The 12372-nt window shown below is 39.1% G+C and overlaps 1 long non-coding RNA gene across 1 annotated transcript; it reads right to left on the bottom strand.

The window, feature by feature from the left end:
• Positions 1-458: 458 nt before the first annotated feature.
• On the bottom strand, positions 459-12013 carry LOC140125700 (uncharacterized). Its single transcript, XR_011854700.1, has 3 exons — positions 11937-12013; positions 6246-6324; positions 459-647 (listed from the first exon to the last, which is right to left on the bottom strand). It is a non-coding gene; the product is annotated as an uncharacterized lncRNA (long non-coding RNA).
• Positions 12014-12372: the final 359 nt, after the last annotated feature.

Here is a 12372-nt window from a genome sequence, read left to right as displayed (position 1 = left end):
ATGATAAATCTCCCTCTTAGAACTTTCAAATTCCTCCCACTCCTTTTGCAGACTTGTACACTTGACTTTTAACCTAGATCTGTGCCATAAATGATACCCATTTACATCATATTTTTTACTATATGTCATATCAGTAACAGAGTGTTACACAGAATTGGATAAAAAGCAAAACATTGCAAATTGGTGATATCTGCACAGCTACTTGCTTATTGTTTTATATAGCTCACATTGTATTGCTTAGGCCCCTTCCACACTAGCGAGTGTGATGCGATGAACTCGCATCACACTCGCAACGCAAGCTGCCGGGAACGCACGGCCCGAACGCTGCACCGCGGGAGTGAACTGACATGCTGAGTTCACTCCCGCGGTGCAGCGTTCGGGCCGTGCATTCCCGGCAGCTTGCGTTGCGAGTGTGATGCGAGTTCATCGCATCACACTCGCTAGTGTGGAAGGGGCCTTAAAGTGGACCTTTCATTACTTCTATCTATTCCATCTCAATACATCCTATAGAATTGGCCATTTCACTGATTTCAACACATCTAGAACTTTCTCTGTTTCTCCAACCCATTTCAAAGCAATCAGTGAGATTATTTCAGTTCTTCACGATGGGTGGGGACATAGTATCTGCTGTGTCCAGGGTGACCTATCTGAAAGAAAAGAGACAAATTAGCATATTAGGTGCTGAAAGTACATTGAACTTATGTAAATTAGGCTCTTTGCTGACAGGTGGGTTCTCATGGAATAAACTGGATATCCTAAACTATTGACACTGATAACTGGGATAAAGAGATCTTTAAATTAATTACAACTGTATCCACTTTCCAGCCAACTTCAGGACTGGATAACACTGGACAGCAACATACGTATATAACCAGGTTATATATTCAGGTTCTTCTTCCGGATTCTGTTGAGTATTCCAGAATATAGGAGCACATCATTGTGACCCTGTCTCTGTCCCCAAATTCTCACAACAGGTTGTCTTTGAGATTCATTTCTGATGAGGGTTCATTCAATGTTTTTCCCTTAGGTGTATATTAGTGTACATTATATGATATTCAGGGTTGTTTTCCATTATATTCCACAAATAAGGGAGTGATTTCCAAGAATATACTTTCTTTTAATCTATTAATAGCCATCAAATAAGCGATCAATGTCTCTCATCTTTTCCAAGTACCTCACCTACTGTAAGCATCAATAACACTATTTTAGGTCATGCTGTCTACTGAACTGGTTAATGTATCATGACTCTACCATAGCTTGCAATGATTTCAGCAGCATGATCCTTATTTATAGCCTTCCAGCCTCAACAGCATGAAAAGTTTTTTTCTTCGTGTAGCCACTTCATTTGGTTTGTTAAGAGAAGACTTAGAGCAATCTGTCACTGTCTTTATGTTCGCTCTATAACTTCCCCATCGCTGCTTTACTCTAAACCCAACACTCATTAAACCTTTGTGATTTATGCCCTGATTTTCTGGCAATGTCACTGTTTGGCCCTGGAGCTCAGTTTCTTCTTATGATTACATGTATTTTGCTAAGGTTTTATTTTATTGATTTCTCCTAAGATGTATTAGCTCGCATTGTTACCTTTTATCATATCAGTGAAGAAATATGTTTCAATGTTACTCGTTGGCCCTGGTATTTATTTTTTAAAGTAAATCTTTATTTAACTTGTAATGAGATTGTTTCTGAGATTTACTCTAAGTCCCTATGTAGTATAGTCTACTTCCTAATAGCTAGGTCAAGATGACTGAAGGTTCATTTCCATGGCAATATCTGCAGTTTGTATTTTCCTTTTATATTTCTTTTACCCAAAAAAAGAAACTCACTACAGAAAACAGCCATCTGTTTGGGGGCTAGATGTGTATGACAGGTCCCTTTAAAGCCCCTTGTTAGCATCAAATGGAGGTAGGTTCCTTTAAATCAAAACCTAGCATTCAAGAAACCTTGTGGCATTACTTGACTTGGCTATGAGCCAAACTGGTAGATCATTTCTAAAAGGGAAAAAACTCCTAACTTCATACAGCTGTTTAGAGTTTTCTCCATATAAGTTCAGAGCTGGAAACTGCTTTGTGTAGGTGAGAGGTCAAAGAGATGGGTCTGGAAGAGTTTTGATGGTTTGGCTCATAGTCAAAATGATGTCATAAGATTTCTGACATGTCTGACTGCTTTCTTTCAAAAAGTTTGCTTAACTTTAAATCGTAATATCTAATTGGCAGTTGTAGCAGTAAGAAATAGTCATTAGATAATCCTGCTTCAACCTTACCCTCTGACAACCCATATCAACTTGTTGAGCAAAGTTGTTATTCTCCTAAAATAGGCCTCTTCTATCCATTTAGATGGAACCAAAAACAAATATGTTATTTTAGGTAAAATAACAGCTTTTATTAAAGATATATTTTCAGCTTTTGAGTGAGATAAATTTTTGGATTTCTTTTCCTTACACAAACCATATCAAATATTTGCTGAAAGTGGACAACCCCTTTAAGTGCCAGTGACCAAGCAGGGGGGAGACAGCACAACCTTGTCTTGTGCTTCTTGATAATGTGAACTTTTCTGAACTTTTCCCATTCATTTTCAGTCTAGCTTCCAGGTGTGCACACAATAAACATACAATTTTAAAGGGGTTCTCAGGAGGTGGAAAAACATGGCTGCAGTCTTCCAAAAACAGCACCACACCTGACCATGGTTAGTGCTGGTATTGCAGCTCAGCTGTATAGAAATGAATGGAGCTTAGTTGCAATACCACAAACTACCCATGGTCAGGAGAGGCGCTGTTTTTGGAAGACTGCAGCCATGTTTTTCCACCTCCAGAGAACCCCTTTAATATAATTTTCCCCATCCCAAACTGACCCATTACCATCCAAAGATAGACCCACTCTGTCAATGCTTTGACTGCATCCAGAAATAGAAAGGAGTAGGGGCCCTTCCAGGACAAACTGTATATTGCCCAGCACTTGAGTAGTGTCTTTTCCTGGAATAAATCCATTATGTATTATCTCACCCAAAACTTTTGCCAATCTCCCTAACAGCACTTACAATGTTAATGTCAGTGTTAAACAGGGAAATAGGCCAATGGAGTCCAGGGATCAACAAGGAATCAACAAGGGATCTTTATTAGAGATGAGCGAGTATACTCGTCCGAGCTTGATGCTCGTTCGAGTATTAAGGTACTCGAAACGGCTCGTTGCTCGGACAAGTATTTCCCCTGCTCGAGATCGAGCATTTAATTAAAAAAACACAGTGAAGAACAGTGAAGAATAGAATAAAAACAGTGAACACAGTGAACACAGGATCATTTAAGTGAAAAACACAGTGAAGAATAGATTAAAGATGTTCGGCACATCTGCTTACTTGTCGGGAGATACGCGCGGAACGGTGCGAACAAAATAGTATGTGAAGAACAATATATATGTGTGAAGAACACATTGAAGAACATGGGGAGCAGCACAGAGACACCGGGGAGCAGCACAAAGACACCGGGAAGCAGCACAGAGCCACTGGGACAGCAGCACGGAGAGACATCGGGGCAGCAGCACGGAGAGACATCGGGGCAGCAGCACGGAGAGACATCGGGGCAGCATCACGGAGAGACATCGGGGCAGCAGCACGGAGAGACATCGGGGCAGCAGCACGGAGAGACATCGGGGCAGCAGCACGGAGAGACATCGGGGCAGCAGCACGGAGAGACATCGGGGCAGCAGCACGGAGAGACATTGGGGCAGCAGCACGCTCGCTCATGTCTAATCTTTATCTGTTTTTTATTAGCATAATTGTTGCTGAAAAAAATCTAAACAGTATGGGAACCCATTTTTATCTTTTATAAAAATCAAATGGCAGACCATCTTTCCCAAGTGATGGGGTTTTTTTTATTCCCTTCAGAATCGCTTCTACCTCTCCAATTTGAATTTGATTATCTAACATACCGTATATACTCGAGTATAAGCCGACCCGAGTATAAGCCGAGACCCCTAATTTCAACACAAAAAACTGGAAAAACCTATTGACTCGAGTATAAGCCGAGGGTGGGAAATGCATTGGTTACAGCCTCCCAGTATATAGTCTGCCAGCCCCTGTAGCATACAGCCTGCCCAACCCCTGTAGTAGGAAAAAAAATAACACTGTACTCATCTTTCCGATGTCCCCCATAGGTCCTCTTCTGTCTCAGACAGAAGAGGACCTATGGGGGATGTCAGAAAGGTGAGTTTTGTCTTTATTTTTTTAGTTGACTCGCGTATAAGCCGAGTTAGAGTTTTTGAGCACAAATTTTGTGCTGAAAAACTAGGCTTATACTCGAGTATATAAGGTAATTCTTTTTTTGTCTGTCAGTTTGGTAAATTCTGTTGTATGAAAATGCTTAATAATTTTTTTGTTTATCATGTTAATATAAATAAAAATCAAGAAATTATTTTTCTATTATTGCTGGATTACTAGTAATTTTTCATCCTCAACCACTTCTATTCTAGAGGAGTCCTTCTGATTTTAAATAACAGTTCTTACTTTTATATGTTATTCACCACCTTCACAGTATTTCTCCTGAGCCCCCAAAAAATGTTATGCGTTATCTTTTCCTCCCTTCTATTATTCCTAGAGCAACAAACCAATAAGGATTTATCTTAATATTATATTTTTGTTTTGTTCCTTACCACCTAATTTTATAAATATAGAACTATGCTCAGAGATACATCCTACTGCAAAACTGACTTGCTCTATTAAATTCATACATTTGACTGAACATAAAACTAGATCAATTTGAGATACAGTTTTATGAGATTTACTATGGCAGGTATATAGGGTTATTTTTAGGGTTTTTACTCTCCATGAATACACCAATCCCATTTCAGTGCAAATTGTAGCTAGTGGGTTAATATTACCTTGATTTCTACTTCTACTAATTGGTGTGCAAACTTTATTTATATCATCTGTCACCATCAGTGGACAATTTTCCTTCCCTAAACAACCTCTCAAAAAGAACGGGCAAGAATGGAGTCAGGTTGTAAATAAACACCAATATAAATGCATTTTGTTCAATTTTACTATACAAAAATATAAATTTCCCTTACATTTCTCTATTTCTACAAATTGTAAACCCTTTCTACTTAATACACTAATCCCTCTGGATTAGGATGTATGGAATAAGTGATAATATTTAATCACCAAACACTTATTGGACCTATCCTTCGTACCCATATTTGAGTGCCAAACCCTAAATATCTTGTGTTAATTTCTTTAGTAAATCAATTACTTTTTATGTTTTTACTCTCAAAAAAATCTCAAAGCCCTCTTATATTCAAACATGCTATCCTAACTGGCATTCACTGTTTTACTATGTCACCTATACGGTTAAATAGTCTGACTGTGCACCTGAAAGCCCATTTCAAGGATGACATTGTTATCAACTGAAGTATAGTGCAGTTGTGACACAAAAGGGTCGCATGTGACACATATGTGGCATGGACACTTCTTAAATACCTTTGCAAGCAGTTTGCACATAAAAGAACTTCAAAGTCCAGAAAACTGGCACAAGGGCCTTTGTAAATGTGCCCCAAAACATTTTTCTCTATAGCAATTCCCATTCCTTCATTCCATACAACTGCCTCCGCCAGAGTAGAGAAAAAATAAGATATGATTTTATTATTATTATACTTTAAATCCTCTAAATCTCTATCAAAAGATATCTCGATATTTTGAACAAAGGGTCTAACATAGGACATTGTCTGCTGTCCTCCTTAAAAGGCTCCTTAAAAGCCGAGGAGCTCTTTCTACCACAAACATCTTGGATGGTACTATTCTCCAATAGTCTTTTTTAACCAGGCATAAATAAATCCCTCTGGGTAATTTTTTTTTTCTGTTCCCTCTAGGAACCCAATAATTCTCAAATAATATCTCCTGGACCTATCTTCTAAATCAATAACTTTGTCCTGAAGTAATATTTTCTCTTTCAGGGGCTGTAACACTTCATTCTGTAAGTGAATTATACTGTCCTCCATTGAACTGACTCTACCTTCCATCTCTATGCATCTCTCTGAAACTTTACTTAATTCTGCTCTTATTAGGGATTTATCTTTTCCTAATTTTCACACTTTTATACCTACTTCTTGATCAGATTCATTATGTTTTGTCCCATTTTTAGCCTTTCGCATAGGGTTTACAGATCTTCTTGCTTTAGGAGCCATTTTTGCTTCTTTTACAGTTAGAGAAGAGAAATAAAGAGGACAAAAAGGGGGAAAAAATTGGAATTAACTCACCTAGTCTGGTTCTTATGGTGTTTTGCAGAAATTGTTTATAAATCATTGAACCAGGGTAAACCAATTACATGTCCACAGTCTAAAAAATTGAGAAGGGAAAGACAAACCATGTAAAAATTTCGTTCAGGATTTCCTTATATATAGCTTTTTCAAATGCCAATAGTCTTTATGTATTATATAATAAAATATGCAGCTTTTAAATACTGTTTTTATTTTTGACACAACTTTCTGCTCATTCTTCCCTTTATCCGCAACATTCTACTTCTCCAGTCATCTGACATAGTCTCTGAGATCATACATTCCAGAAATAAATTTATTTTCATAAAACTTTTAATGAAGGAATATCCCTGAGATAATCCAGATGTCCTAAGACATGTTTAATTATTTTTCAAATATAAAAATAGTATAACCCTCAGCGATCACTAAAGAAAAGTGATTGTCCATAGGGCAATGTGCTGGATAAAACCTACTTCTCCTCTGAAACAAATTAGGTATCATCTTTTTCCTATAAGGAGCTGTAAGAAAATTTTCAATCATGAACTGAGAAATGTAAAATGAAGAAGTCATTAAACCTCTAAGCCACCCTGTGAAGATCAGATTTCTATTACAGCTAGATTCTCATTGAGAGATTCCTCATAACCTTCCCAGACAACAGTTGTCATCATCAATGCATTCCTCTGTCTATTTTATCTCCAATATGAAAGGGTCATAAAAAGGAAAAAAATTCCACTCACACAGGTAAAATGATATTCAATGTCCTCAGAGTCTTCCCTAAAGAAACCCCCGGAGCCATAAGCAAAGGGGGACATGACTTTGGCATGGGGGGACCCAGAACGCTGGAAGTTTTTATGTAGTTGTATTCATTTAATATAGGTGGGTTCTGCTTTGAGAGGGCAGAGTGTAGGGTAGGGTGGTACTATGAGAGGGTGGGACCCAGCAGTAGATATCACTTCCTGTCCTGGGTCTCTCTTCCTCTTTCTCTCACCAGAAGACCATGGAGAAACATGTCCCTCCCACCCGCCCTGTACCATTACTACTCTACAACTGTTTACCTACTTTATGTGTAATTAAGAAAACTTTATTGTACATTATTTGCTGGATCGTGACATTGTGTATTTTGTACCATGTAATATTGCTTTGTACTGCATAATGATGAGATAAAGTTGGTTTTATCCTTCTAAGCCCAGAGGAAGGGCGATCCTTCAGCCATGGGTTCCCTAGAGGTTTCCTCCACAGGGGGTTTTTCCTCTCCTGAGTGCTGTGGGATGACTCTTTGTGAGTCGGAGGTTAGCCAGTTTTTATGGTTGCCTGGACATTAATTCATATGTATATGTTCATGGCTTTAGTTTAAAAAAGAAACATACAAATGGAAACATATATTTATAAAAAAAAAAAAGGGAGTCAATTTTAAGTAATAAAGATTAGCAGGTTTTGCTATCTGTCACAGCTTTGAAAATGGCGGTGGAGGAGTTGGGTGGAAGTTGCAGGTGGACTTAATTTTAACTCATAGAGGATGTTAAACCTCATGGTGGTGAACAGGCTGAGCTTTGGAAGTGGCCAGCCTGAAGGATGTCTTAATGGTAATGTCATCCAGGGGCGGGCACGGTGGTGAAGCACAGGAGTGAGGATCTTCACAAGGGTCATTGGTGCCCCTTAAGTGGACTGGCTCTGCTAGAATGGCAAGCCAGAGCGTGCCGCCCCTTTATTGCTGCCTGGCCGGTGGGCTGTATGTCAGGCAGCTGGGGATCTCACAGTATAGGTGAATCCCATTCCTAGCAATTCACCCAACTCCTCCTTTAACTGTTTTAGTCTTGTGATTTAAATAAAGCTGTGGCCTATTTGACACCATACAATGAAGTGTTTTGTGTTTATTTATACCCGACACAGTGTTCCCCTTTTCTTTTGAGCTGTTATGACGAAGTGAGGGTCCATCCCATATCCAAAAGTCATGTCCTAGCACACAAAGAATCAATAAATCATTACATGCGCTGTATTGAGCCCATTAAAGCTCAAACTTTAATTTGACATTGTGGAATATAGTTTTTAACTCCATGGGAGTGCCAAAACTACAAAATTTTGCAGTAAAATTTTGAGAATTTTGTTGTTTTTAGAGATGTACAAATTTTGCCAATTTTGACCAATTTGCCAATTTCAGGTCAGAATTTTATCTTTTGATAAATAAGAGGTTGTGAAATATGTGACTGAACTCCTGGAGCCCAGTTACTTTTCCCCATCACAGAGGAATATCTGCAAAGACTGGGAACAACTCAAAAAGTAGTTGGATAGGGATCCAGGATAGAAGCCATGGTTGATGATTTGTCCTCGTGGTTCAGAGTAGTGATACAGATTCCAGAGAGCATCCACAATTCAGGGCCCTACCTTGAAGTCTAGGTGTGGGAGGACCCAGTCCCTCCGGGCCAAGTCAGGGCTGCAGATGGGTGGCTACTTTTTATTAGCCTCCCAGTATTTGCAGAAATTCTGTTGCAAGCAGGGCCATGCGCTAGAGCTCCAGGAGGTCAGAAAGGGCTTTCACAACCTTGTGGTCCCATCATGAAGTCCCACTCTTTTTCTCCTGTTAAATCTATGCTCAGGATGTCCCATTTCTCTCACCAAGTCCATGCTCAGGGACTTTTGGAAACTCGGTGAGGGATATGGGACCAGTTTTGGGCTCCATGGCAAGCCTGGGAAGTTGTGGAAGCACTATTCTGGGCTTCATGATTGATTTTCCAATTAGGATTGAACTCTGCTTTGTCAAATTTAATTCTGATATCTCTAGTTGTTATCATCATACAGAATTATACCGCTGAAGTTGTGATGGCGGGGGATGGCCTTACAATTTAAAGGTCTGCACAAACCATTAGTGGCTATTAAAAACCGATCAGGAGCAGGAGTAGAAGGCAGGCTAACAGCCTGTGGATCTCCAGCATGGAGGGCCTCTGGGAACTGCCCTGGTAGCCCTTCAGGCTCATTAACATGATTTTAAAAGTTTATTTTAGAAGGATGGCGATCATGGATAACAGATATAACAATATTACGACAGTCACTGTGCCAGGGTATAATAGTATGTGTCCCTGGTTTGCCCATGCTTGATTTTTATGGTAAATTTCCTTGAAATATCTCAGATTATGTTGGGAGAAGTTATTTCTATAGGTATTAAACCGCTTTCACACGTGTGTAAATGGCTGAATGCAACCTGTACCGCACCGTTGATACAGCAGGCTTCTCCTCCTCTCCAGTGCACTGCCGTGCGAGCACACATCATGTTAAAGGAGCCTTAGGACTTTAAAAAAAAAAAAAAACACCCCCAACATGTACAATATTGCTATTGGCATATTTGGGACAAGCTGGAGGTTTAGTGCCCTACCAATTACTAAAAGACATTGGCATTTTGCTAATTACCTTATATACTCGAGTATAAGCCTAGTTTTTCAACACAAAATTTGTGCTCAAAACCCTAACTCGGCTTATACTCGAGTCAACTAAAAAAATAACGTCAAAACTCACCTTTCTGACATCACCTGTAGGTCCTCTTCTGTCTGAGACAGTCTGAGACAGAAGAGGACCTATGGGGGACGTCGGAAAGATGAGTACAGTGTTATTTTTTTCCTACTACAGGGGCTGGGCAGGCTGTATGCTACAGGGGCTGGGCAGGCTGTATGCTACAGGGGCTGGCAAATTATATACTGGGAGGCCGTAACCAATGCATTTCCCACCCTCGGCTTATACTCGAGTCAATAGGTTTTCCCATTTTTTGTGTTGAAATTAGGGGGGTCGGCTTATACTCGGGTCGGCTTATACTCGAGTATATACGGTATGTTTTTAGGCAGCATTTCATGCCATGATAGCGTCAAATTAATGAACAATAACAATATCCATTATGAAGTCAAACTTTGACCTCATAATACTGTTGTCCAAACTTTGGGGTTTTATGGAAAAAAGATGGCTACTTTATATTAAACAAAAAGGGAAAAATCTACATAATATTGCTGAACTGCAACATGCAGCCTATAGACAAGAGCGGCTGAGTGTCTAGAAGAAATCAGCCATGTTTTGTTTACTCTAATCTCATATTTCCTATATAGAAGAGATTAAATTATTTTTGATGTGTATATTATTCTGAGGTGTTGGATAAACTACATATAAATTGGGCAGAACAACCTTCTTCCTTCTTTCTCTCGCTATATTTAGATTTTAGCTGATGTATTTGTATCTGCTTCAAGAAAGGTTGAGTGTAGTCGCTCTAAAGTTATTTAAGAAGACTTCCCCAGCATGGATGAAATGCCATTTCAGTTTTATCACACAGAATTTTAAAGTCACGCTTGTGTGCACAAGTAGAAATTGCTCTCTCCATGCCAATACAATTTAAATGAGCTTCCTCCCCTTGAGCTGACGATGAACAAATGTCTGTTTAAATGTCTGCTTCCATGAGCACAATTTACACTGTCACTGTCAGTTTTTGCCACCAATATGCTATTATTGCTAATTGTTGTGGTATTTCACTACAAATCGCATGGCTCTATTTCTTCCACACAAAGACAGTAACATCTGTTCGGCACTTGGTATGTATCACACAAGAGACTGGAGCTGTTTAACCATATTGTTTTAATTCAATTTAATTTGGCATTGACTTCTGGCACTGCGTGAAATAACACTACATTCTAAGGCCCCTTTCACACGAACGTATGAAAACACTGTATGCTACCCGTAGCTTACCGTTTTCATATGGGTAGCATACAGCCACATTCATTTCAGTGGGCAATACGGACATTCATTTACATGGTCGTATTGTCAACCAAATGGCATTGTTAGGGAGATGTAAAAAAAATAAAGTGCTATTTTCTCCAGTACCTTCATTCTGTATGCCCTATATAAGTCTATGGGTACATTTAAAATAAGTGTTGCATACGTGCCGCATATGGTTGTGCACCACATGCTGCTGTAAATATGTACAATATCCAGGGGGACCAGAACCGGTGGGAGTTGGATTCTGTCTGCCAACCAATAGAGAACCATCCATCAGACAGTCCAGTGTATTTTATATGGATACGTACAGATAAAGTGACATGTGCCTAAGAAAATACGGAAACGGATACTGTATGGATAAAGTGACATGTGCCCATACAGATGAAAAACGTCATATGTATAGTGATTCATATGGTACAGAAAAACAGGACTGGAGAAATCATATGTTTGCGTTAAAGGGGCCTTAGGGTGATAGTTCACCATATATTTACCTTGCTATACTCGTTACATCTTATGGCTATTGTCCTGCTTCAGTAGCTTGGGGTTTTGATCACATGCAGTTGCACTAAGATATCACTATGAAATTTTATATGGCAAGATGACCTCAGCAGCAATTTTAATATTATTAAAGTTTAACCCAATTTATGAATGAATGAATTAATTAATGAAGTTTAGAGCCACAAAAAAAAAAATATTAGGGAATTCCACAAAATAGCAATGCTATTATATGTCAGGTTCACATAGCATTTAAAATGGGCGGTCATCTGCCACCAAGTTCAATCCAAAAACAATACAATGGTATGTGTGCACATCCCATCATGGTTTCAGAATCATTTATGCTACAGCAGCTGTTCTACCACAAGGCATGCCTGTAACACATTCTCAAATTTAAAAAATGCAGTGTGAACACACCCATAGCGTCCAAGAGAAGAAGGTTTAAGCCCTTACTGATGCATGACATTTCTGTACGTCACACGTCGGCTGTGGGTGCTTGAAGAGGCAACACCCACGATTGGTGCCACTTTCTTTGCCATTCTGAAAAATATCAAAAATTCAATAAAAAGTGGCCATACAGTCCTAAAAATGGTAGCATTGAAAACATCATCAAATATCATCAAAAGTCGCAAACAAATGACACCCCCCACATCTCCGTACACCGAACTATGAAAAAGTTATTACCGCCAGAAAATGGCATAATGATGAATTTCTATTTTGTACCAGTATTTTCTAGAAATGTATGAAAACATAATGGGGCACATTTACAAAGAATGTGGAAAATGGCACTAAAAGTGCTCTGCCTGTGTATAACACTTGGTTCAACAGAATTATTAAGAACGCGTGCCAGAAATCATCTGTCACTTCCCTGCACTGGCTCGACAGAGCC

Source organism: Engystomops pustulosus, chromosome 4 (assembly GCF_040894005.1).
Source record: "Engystomops pustulosus chromosome 4, aEngPut4.maternal, whole genome shotgun sequence".
NCBI lineage: Eukaryota > Metazoa > Chordata > Amphibia > Anura > Leptodactylidae > Engystomops > Engystomops pustulosus.
Note: the sequence above shows the minus strand (reverse complement) of the source record. Positions and strands in the feature narration are given on the sequence as shown.